This window comes from Benincasa hispida, chromosome 9 (assembly GCF_027475165.1).
Source record: "Benincasa hispida cultivar pf3 chromosome 9, pf3_genome.v1.1, whole genome shotgun sequence".
In the NCBI taxonomy this organism is placed as follows: domain Eukaryota; kingdom Viridiplantae; phylum Streptophyta; class Magnoliopsida; order Cucurbitales; family Cucurbitaceae; genus Benincasa; species Benincasa hispida.
In genome coordinates, this window is record NC_143486.1 from 65,414,804 (window position 1) to 65,425,609 (window position 10,806).

General features: G+C 39.9%; 1 non-coding gene across 1 annotated transcript; it reads left to right on the plus strand.

Moving 5' to 3' along the window:
* The first annotated feature begins 3,963 nt into the window (after positions 1–3,963).
* Positions 3,964–4,070, plus strand: LOC120087373 (small nucleolar RNA R71). Its single transcript, XR_005484511.1, has one exon. It is a non-coding gene; the product is annotated as a small nucleolar RNA R71 (small nucleolar RNA).
* The last annotated feature ends 6,736 nt before the right edge of the window (positions 4,071–10,806 follow it).

Below are 10,806 nucleotides of genomic sequence, written 5' to 3' on the forward strand. Positions count from 1 at the left end.
TTTCCCAAGCCTAGATCTTGTCCTTAGACTACTCTCCCGAGTATCTCTAATGGAATAATGAAGCATACATAATACAAGAGATTCCCAGTTGTGCTAGCTAAATGCTTCTCATCCCATTCAATAGATTTAGCTACTCATGCGTAAATAACAGAGAGTGAACAGATATAGAAAAGTAAATTCCATTTTTATAAATGAGTTTGAGTACAAAATAACAATGGAAGATAAAGGTAGAGAGCCTGGTAGCAATTCCTTGCTGACCGAGGCTTTTACACTGTCAATCTTTATTCGGTTCAAAAGATATTCCTACTTTTGCAGGAGTCGACCCTCTCTCTGTTCTTAAAGCTTCTGACGCTCTTCCAAGCTTACCGGAACGATCTATCAGCACAACCTTCTTCTCTCGCGTCCGCCTTAAAGTAAAAGAAAATCTAAGAACAAGGCTAAACTATGAATAGAACTTGTGAACTCGTGACATGGTGAACCCCTTTTCTGAAGGATGCCTTTGGTATTTATAGAGATTCCGGGGTGAAGGCGGCTTCTCTCTTATGATTGCACAAATGGGATGGCTTTAGTTCCCTGACTGATACGCCGAATATTTGTCATCAAAAAGCTGAATGTACGTGTTATCGATAGCAACTGTCAGCTTAATTCGGATTCAACCGTCATTAGCTTTCTGTCCCATCGTGATTAATTATGCCTTTCACCCAGATGCGCCCACCAAGTTGCGCCGGCTCTATGTGGCAATCTTTCTTGAGCAGATGTTTGCAAACACCAGCACCCCAAAGCCTTGCGGTAATGCTGCACTCGACCAATGATTTTCTATGATCGCAATTTCCACCTTGCGTCAACGCATATTCTGCATAAAAATACAAAAACCAACTGTTTCTATGCGATGAATGCACGCGACCGCAATATTATGAATTTGATGCTTTTTGGACGCAATCTAACTTATTTTATCAACACAAGCCAACATTGTTTAAGAACTTAACACTATGATAACGTGCATTTCTGCCCGTTATCACACCCCCAAATTTAAACAATGCTTGTCCTCAAGCATAAGCTAGAGATTTCCTTTAGCAAGTCGACCACAATGTTCTTTTTCTAGATTTCTCAAGGATACTTCGTTCAAATCCTATATACCAAATTTTCCTTAAGTCTTATTCAAGTCTCCTCTTAAAATATTTCTAAGACCTAGGGACCGCAAGCTTAACCTTCAAAAGAACTTTACTAAATTCTGGGACATCGCATGATTTATTTCAAAAAAGAAAATTTTTCCACCGGGGTGTCAAATGATTTTATCCTTGCATGTTTCTTGACATTATTTTTTTCTGACCTTGCACTGATCCAAGTGTCTTGCCTTCGTTTTGGCCTACCCCCACGTGTGTCATGCGGACATCTAACTACAAGCAATGCGCTCTTCCTCATACTAGACTCATACCTTATTAGCAGCGGAGTTGCGGTCATTTATTTATGCGTTGATCCTGGTGACTTACTTTCATTTTGGCTTGCCCCCATGTGTGTCATGCGGACATCCAACTACGGGTAAGTGCCCTTTTCAACAACTCTTATCAACATGGGTTTCCTCATTGCGTTGACAGTAGAGTTGTTATTCTCAATTTTTTTTTCAAAATAGCAAGGTCGAAAATAAATACCTCACCCTCAAATTTAAAATGCGGCAATGTCCTCATTGCCAAAAGATTGAAAGAAGTCATGCGATGTTCTTAGAAAGCTTCGTAAAGAGAGTTTGAAAGAAAGCTAGCGGACCCCTAACTTCTAGAAATATTTCATGAGGTGACTATCTTAAGATTAAGTTGACTCTAGTATATACGAAAGAAATAAAAGTAGGATTTTCATCATTGAAATCATAATTGGCAAAGAGAAAGCATGCGGTAACTTACTAAATTTATCCATGTCAAATGATTGCTATAATCAAAGAGGATGCGGTGACAAAACTTTTAAAACGAAAATGTGATGCGATAGTGTGAAATTTGAAATAGAGATAAGGAATAATACACCCCCAAATTTGTGTTGTCGCCCGCATTGTGTATTGATGCATCCTTCTTTGCGGCGATCTATCTTCTTTGGATTGCGGTGATGGAATAAGATAAGTTGCTTCTTCGTGTAACACCTCCGCAATCCAGCGCCTCAATTGTTGCAAGAAAAACAGAGAGGGGGTCAAATGATTTTAAACAAAACAAAATTCTTTTGCCGCAATCATTCAGCACGATCGCTTTTTTTTTTAGAACAAGAAAAGTGCAGATAACAACAAAGTAATTGTGATATTAGATAATAACGAGTATGATGAAAGTTCATGAAGTATTGATGCAGGAAAAAGGATATTCAAAAGAGTTGCGTCCCTGATGAGGTTGAGTCATATCATAACTCAGGGACCGCTTATTCCAAGTTGGGTTGTTCACATCCACGGTGGCTTTTCCCTATTTTCTTTGTCCTCTGGGATCTTTACTGCCTTAATCTGGAGTTTTTCCCCATGAATGTTCATTACAATCTCCCCCTTGTGCACATCAATTTGAGCCCGACCGGTCGAAAGGAATGGTCGTCCCAATATGATGGGCGCATCTTTGTCCGCTTTATAATCCAAAATGAGGAAGTCTGCCGGCAGGATGAATTTATCGATTGAGATTGCGACATTTTTCAACTCTTCTTCAGGGTGTATTCGAGATCTGTTTGCAAGTAGGAGAGTTTCCTTTATGGGCGTGAGTGTGCCGGCATTCAATTGTTTGAAGATTGATTGCGGCATTATGTTTATACTTGCCCCAAGATCACATAGTGCTTGGCCACTGTAGACCCCTCCAATAGAGCATGGTATCGTGAAGATTCCTGGGTCGCACATTTTTTGTGGGATCATAGCATTTTGCGCTGCAGCCACTATTGCGATCTTTTCTTTATCTTTTTGTTTCTTTTTCAATCTTTGAGGAGTTGCCGGTGGTTGGACTTCTTCTGTCTTAAGATCTAGAGGCTTGAGGGTGGATGCAACTTCAGGGTCCATTTTCTCGGGCTTTTCCGAACTATAGGTCAACGGGTCTTCGGTTGTCACCGCATTCAAGTTGGTCGCAATGGGCTCCTCCCCTACTTCCGTAGTCATGTTGTCGCTTAGCAAGGAAACTGCTAAGCATTATTCCTTCCCGGTACCCCCATCAGTGAGATGGAGCTCAGTTGAGCTCAGAAACGCTCATTGCGATCTATTTTTCAGCTCACCCCTAGAAAAAGTTGGAAGATGGAGCGATGATTCTTAGAGTCGGTACTAGTGAAGTTGTTTCAGCTGTTACAATTTGTCCTAGTTGAATCTCTAGATTCTGAATGGATGTTGCTTGATTCTGAAGCACTGATTGGTTTTTCTCAATGTACTGCTTCAACAAGCTCTCTAAGGACGAGGATTGCAGTGGTTGCGAACTACTCGCCTGATTGCTCGTCAAACCGTCATTTTGTGGAAAAAAATTCGAGTGGCTCTCCTTTTTGCGCCACAGATTAAAAGTTTTGTTGTTGATTTTTCCATGCAAAATTTGGGTGGTTTCTCCACCCGGGGTTGTATGTATCAGAGTAGAGATTATTTCTCATGAAGCATACCGACTATGGGTTTGCTGGGCATTCTTCCATCGAGTGAGCATCTCCGTAAATGACACAACTTGCGGTCGTTTGAGCAATTGCGTTGACCTGCCCTTTCTTCACTCCCGTGTTGTTAATTGCGATGCCTTGTATCAAACTCATCATCGCAATCATTTGATTTTGCATGGATGCGATGGCCTCGTTGTTTGCGTCATTATCTTTTATTCTTAATCTCTAATTTCTTTCCTGCCAATCCTTGTGATTTTTGAAAATGCGATCAAGTATACTCTTTGCCTTCTCATATGTTTTGTCTAGCAGTCCACCAGCGGCTGCCACATTGGAGCAGTCTGCGAAGAGGGATTCAGTCCTTGGTAAAAGATCTCCATCTGTAGGTAATCTGGTAAGCCATTATGTGGACAGTCTCTTACCAGCCGCTTGAACCTCGCCCAGGCATCACTGAGCAATTCGTCATCTTCTTGTTCAAAATTTGTTATTAATTTCCTTCTCCTAGCATTCTCGATTGGTGGGAAATACTTCTTCATAAACTTTTTCACCACCTACACCGTTTTCTCTCTGTCTTCCTCGACCATCTTGATCTGGTTATATCAAGAGAAAGCAAGCATCCATAAAGGACAGCATCCCATGTCCAGCGGTGTTGTCCACCAGAACATCGATGTGAGGAAGAGGAAAATCTTCTTTTGGGCTTGCCTTAGGCATCTTTGGACCCACGGAACCTGCTTTCAAATTGAGGGAAAAACCGTTCGCGAAGAAGCGTGACCATCCAGTTGAATCTCGTTACCCTTCCGTGTGGTTATGGGGCGGGCCTACTTTCCACTTTGTTACTATGGAGTCGGGCGGCAAACAAGTGAATGTGATCCCGCCCTCCATCAGCCGGTGTGTGTGAGCTTCGCTCCAACTAGCTCTACACCCCACGAAGTTATCTCCCCCGGTTCGAGAGAATATGCCCATTTTCTTGCTTGATCACATAAGGAAAACGGGAACAGAGTGAGTCGAACTTCCTCGGTGGAGATATTCGGGAACATAAAAGTGTTGCAAATTTCTATGAAGCTCCGGAGGTGGGCGTGCGGGTCTTCGCCACGCCTTCCTCCAAACTGCCAAGCAGCCTGAATCATCTACAACATTACCGGCTTCATTTCAAACCTCGATCCATCTAACGCCGGCCTCATGATTCCTGGAGAGAAATCATAGAGGTTAGGCGACGCATAGTCCCGGATGGGCCTATTGCGGTCATTCGCCAGAAGGATGGGGTTGGCCATTATGTTATTCGCGTTAGCGGCCCTTGCTTCCGGTTGCTCCGCCATTCTTGGTGTTCTCTCTTGTTGTTGGCAATTGTCTCTTAGTCTGCGTCGAACTATTCTCTCAATCTCCAGGTCATAATTCGCCAGAGATTTAGAGTCTACAAAGAAATAAAAAAAATCATCGTTAACATACTATTTTGCCGAAGTCCCCGGCAACGACGCCAAAAACTTGATGCGTTATTTTATGATGTGGAATTGTGGATGAAATGCGATGGTGAAAAATACGTTAAGCACTCAAGTTTTCTCAGTGAAATCCAAGTGTAAACCTCACTGAGTTCCTGGTTAGTCTAGGGTCGAACTCAGGGACTTGTGAAAATAGGTTGTGATGGAAATTTTTAGAAAACTTTGCGGTAACCGGTAACTCAATTAATTGTTGGTTTGTTGTTGATTGCGGCGGATTTGAGAAAATTCTGATTGTGTGTTAGATGTACTGAGTATGCGGATGAACAGGTTGAGAAGGTCTTTAGCTAGCGTTACTTGGGAATGCAACAGACTATGCGATCATGCTACAACCATGCACAGCAAGTCATTTTCCAATGCAAATGTGATGCTCCTAAGTCTATGACGCATATGTTGAATGCAAACGTGTCCATAGACCTTATTCCTAAGTCTCTACTCTTTTCCTATGCGATGCAAGATGCATAAAGGCAAGGTGACCGCACACAATCATATCCTATCTCTAGGATGCATGCGATACGTTAATAGCAAACAATGCTTATTCGTAAGCTCCTATCTCTTGATTATACGTTCTAATCTGACTCTTCCGAGCCTAGATTCTAACCTAACTTTCCCAAGCCTAGATCCTATCCTTAGACTACCTTCACGAGTATCTCTAATGGACAAATGAAGCATACATAATACAAGATAATCGCATAGAATGAAGATTCCCAATTGTGCTAGCTAAATGCTTCTCAACCCATTCAACAGATTTAGCTACTCATGCATAAATAACAAAGAGTGAACGGATATAGAGAAGTAAATTCCATTTTTATAAATGAGTTTGAGTACAAAATAACAATGGAAGATAAAGGTAGAGAGCCTGGTAGCAATTCTTTGCTGACCGAGGCTTTTACACTGTCAATCTCTATTCGGTTCAAAAGATATTCTTGCTTCCGCAGGAGTCGGCCCTCTCTCTGTTCTTGAAGCTTCCGGTGCTCTCCCAAGCTTATCGAATCGATCTGTAGGCACAACCTTATTCTCTCGCGTCTGCCTTAAAGTAAAAGAAAATCCTAAGAACAAGGCTAAACTATGAATAGAACTTGTGAACTCGTGAGATGGTGAACCTCTTTTTTGAATGATGCATTCAGTATTTATAGAGCTTCCGGGGTGAAGGTGGCTTCTCTCTTATGATTGCACAAATGGGATGGCTTTAATTCCCTGACTGATGCACCGAGTATTTGTCACAGAAAAGCTGAATGTACTTATTATCGTTAGTGGCTGTCAGCTTAATTCGGATTCGACCGTCATCAACTTTCTATCCCATCGTGATTAATTATGCCTTTCACCCAGATGCACCCACCAAGTTGTGCTGGCTCTATGCGGCAATCCTTTTTTAGCAGATGTTTGCGAACATCATCACCGCAAAGCTTTGCGGTAATGCTGCGCTCGACCAATGATTTCCTATGATCGCAATTTCCATCTTGCATCAACACATATTCTGCATAAAAAATACAAAAATCAACCGTTTCTATGCGATGAACGTACGCGACCGCAATATTATGAATTTGATGCTTTTTGGACGCAATCTAACTTATTTTATCAACGCAAGCCAGCATTGTTTAAGAACTTAGCACTATGATAACGTGCATTTCTGCCCATTATCAAAGTGCCCTCCCCTTCCACCTCCCAATGCTCCTCGAAAGGTCTGGGAAGCATATGAGCGCTAGATAAGGGCAAACAAAAAGGCCTAAGCGTATATCTTGGCAAGCCTTTACGAAGTCTTGGACAAGAAGCATGAGCCAATGCTCACAGCACGTGAGATCATGGAGTCGCTGAGGGGAATGTTCGGATAACCGTCTGCACAGCTCAGCCATGATACTCTGAAGTACATCTTCAATTCCCGTATGCAAGAGGGGGTATATGTTCGAGAACACGTTCTCAACATGACGATCCACTTCAACATGGCAGAGATGAACGAGTCAAGCATTGATGAGGTCAACCAGGTTAGCATTATACTGGAATCTTTACCTGAAAGTTTCTTGCACTTCCGTAGCAATGTTGTTCTGAACAGGATTGACTACAACCTGACTACACTACTCAATGAGCTACAGACTTTCCAATCCTTGTTGAAAATTAAGAAGAAGAAGGGTGAAGCAAATGTTGCTTCATCTTTTAAAAAGTTCCACAAAGGTTCGACCTCTGGAACTAAGTCTATACCTTCTTCCTCTGGCACCAAAAGGTGGAAGAAGAAGAAGGCTGGAAAGGGGAAGGTTGCTGCTAACTTAAGAGTTGTTGCACCGAGTGGTAGACAACCAATCAGGGTTGACAAAAGAAAATATTTCCATTGCAATGAAGATGGGCACTAGAAAAGGAACTACCCCCAGATATTTGGCAGAAAAGAAGAAGGCTAAACAAGGTAAATGTGATTTGCTTGTCTTGAAAACTTGTTTAGTGGAGAATGATGATTATGCCTAGATTATTGACTCTGAAGCCATTAACCATGTTTGTTCTTCATTTCAGGGAATTAGTTCTTAGCGGCAACTTGATTCTGGTGAGATAACGATGTGAGTTGGAACCAGGCACGTCGTATCAACTATGGCAGTGGGAGGTCTTCGATTGACTTTACAGAACAAATTTCTCATTTTGAATTATGTATTTGTAGTTCCTGATTTAAAAAGGAACTTAGTTTTTGTAAAGTGCTTGTTAGAATAAGATTACCATTTAAACTTTTCTTTTAATAAAGTGTTTATTACAAAGAATGGTGTTGATATATGTTTTGCAAAATTGGAAAATAATTTGTATGTGCTATGGCCGTTAGCAACAAATGCCCTCCATAACATATAGATGTTTAAAACTGCAGTAACTCAACATAAAAGACCTAGAATTTCTTCTAAGGAAAATACCCAACTTTGGCACCTAAGACTAGGACACATCAATCTCAATAGGATTGAGAGGTTAGTGAAGAATGGACTTCTAAGCGAGTTAGAAGAAAATTCTTTACCTGTTTGTGAGTCATGCTTTGAAGGCAAGATGACTAAAAGGCCTTTTATTGGAAAAGGTCATAAGGCCAAAGAACCTCTAGAGCTAGTACATTCAGACCTTTGTGGTCCAATGAATGTAAAAGCTAGGGGAGGTTATAAATATTTTATCACTTTTACTGATGATTATTCAAGATATGGGTACATTTATTTAATGCAATATAAGTCTAAATCTTTTGAAAAGTTCAAAAAATTCAAGGTTGAAGTTGATAATGCATTGAATAGAATGATTAAAACATTTCGATATGATCGAGGTGGAGAGTTTATGGATTTAACATTCTAGAACTATATGATAGAACATGGAATTGTATCTCAACTCTCAGCACCTAGTACACCTCAGCAAAATGGTGTATTAGAAAGGAGAAATCGAACCCTGTTAGACATGGTTCGGTCTATGATGAGTTAAACTTCCTTACTTGACTCGTTTTGGAGTTATGCAGTAGAGACTGCAGCGTACATCCTGAATTGCGTTCCCTCCAAGAGTTTTGTTAGAGCACCTTTGAAGTTATGGAATGATCGTAAAGCTGATTTACGTCATTTCAGAATATGGGGTTGCCCAGCACATGTGCTTGAGACTAATCCTAAGAAATTGGAACCACGTTCAAGGTTATGCCTATTTCTAGGCTACCTCAAGGGAACGAGAGGTGGTTATTCCTTTGATCTTAAAAAAAATAAAGTATTTGTATCGACAAATGTTACTTTTCTTGAGGAAGACCACATAAGGGAGCACAAACCCAGAAGTAAAATTGTGTTGAATGAGATTTCCAAAGAAACTACTAAATATTCAACAAGAGTTGTTAAAGAGCCTAGTACCTCAACAAGAGTTATTAAAGTAGGTTCATCTAGTAGGTCAATCCACCTCAAGTATTAAGGGAACCTCTATGTAATGGGAGAGTTGCGAACCCACCTATTCGCTATATGGGTTTAACTGAAATGCTAGCTATAGTAGCTGATGGCGAAGTTGAGGATCCATTGTCTTACAAGAAGACAATGGAGGATATTGACAGAGATGAATGGATCAAAGCCATGGTCTTGAGATGGAGTCTATGTACTTCAATACATGCAGCAATAGAGTTTGCATGATAGTCATGCAATCAATGAAGAAGATTGGGTTGAAAATCATGTATGTTTTTTATGGTTTTTTTGCTAAAAAACTTCAAATGTCGAAGAAAGTTTTCTACCATGGTGATTCAGTAACCTCATCTCCAAATTCCCTAAATTCAAGCTTATTTTGAGTCCCACAACTCAATCTAAGGCACCAAGAGGATAGTAGGGAAGACCTTGAGGTGGTTCACAAGTAGATTTGGAGAAGATTTGCAACTGGAATTCAAGTTTCAAAAGGTTCTTCAAAGGTATGTCATGAAACCCTCTTATTAGTTTATGAGCATGCTTAATTTAAAACCAAAAGCAATAAAATAGAATGCTTAATGATCCGTTTTAATTTCGCTGCGTGTTTTCTAACTCTAATAATTGGTATCATAGCTTCATTTAAGCATTCAATTTGGTTTAATTTTGGCTTGGTGGGTGTTTTTCATGAGATATATGAAAATGGCACTAATATGGTTTTCTGAGATTTAGCATTTAATTTCTCTTTTATTCCTTTGTTAAATTTGTAATTGGCTCTTGATTGATGAGCTTATATGTCTGCTCAAGAGTCTGTAATTTATATGGAATCATTAGAGTTGAAATTAAGTTGTAATTGAAGAAAGAAGTGAAAAAGGCCAAGTTGCAGAATGCTGAAGCTAAGCTTCTGTCCAAGCAGTGTTGCAACGCTGGCCTTGAGCGTTGCAACGCTACTCATATTGTTGAGCGAGAGCGAACAAGATTCAACCAAGTGTCAAGCAGCGAATTTGAACCAGTTTGACGAGCGAGGGCGAGCGAGAACAGCTGGTTCAACCAGTTTTCTTCAAGTCCTGTCCGGTTCAGCCTCAAATGGTTTTTAGCCGGTCCGGTTCAGGAAATTTTGATTCGGTTCAGGCGGTTTAAGTCCGATTCAAGCTGTTTTGGTCCAATTTGGGGCAGTTTGAATGGTCCAAAAGTGTTTTAGAACCAATTCTTTCTAATTTTTGTAATAATTAGGCTTTTGTTTGCTTGAAAATGCCAAAACTAAAACCATATCAATATGTGTTTAATTATTTATATATGTGGTGTATGTTATAATTAAATAAATCCTATATGTCATAAAGCATGTCATATAGATTTAAAATCCCACCATAGGAAGTGTGTTACATACATTGAAAGTATGTTATAAAATGTTATAATATATAGTATGCATGTTTAGGGTTTCTTTTATTTCATATAAATGTTATATTAAATATTGAATGTGTTTGATGTATGTTATGGATATTTAGTATGTCTAGAATTTTGTAATTTGTTATAAAATTGGGTTAGACATTTAAAATCCATAACAAAGAACAACTGCATGCTCACGTAAGTTAATCACCTATTTTAACAGTTAAAATAGGTCATTAAACTTGTAAAACTAGGATTACAAACTCAACCGGTATATAATCCTGTCTAAGGCCGAGGGTATTTAAGTTGACGGTCTACGGAACACCTCCTACCTGGGGATTATGGCCGAATAATTGAGCGTTGTTAACCGGTTTTATGAGTAATACGTGAGTGGTGTGAGGTTTTAAAACTAGCTTATCACCTAGATATCGTAGGTTAAACCCAAATATAAACGTTATACTTGGATAAACACCTAGACTTAGGTTGTTTAATTAGCC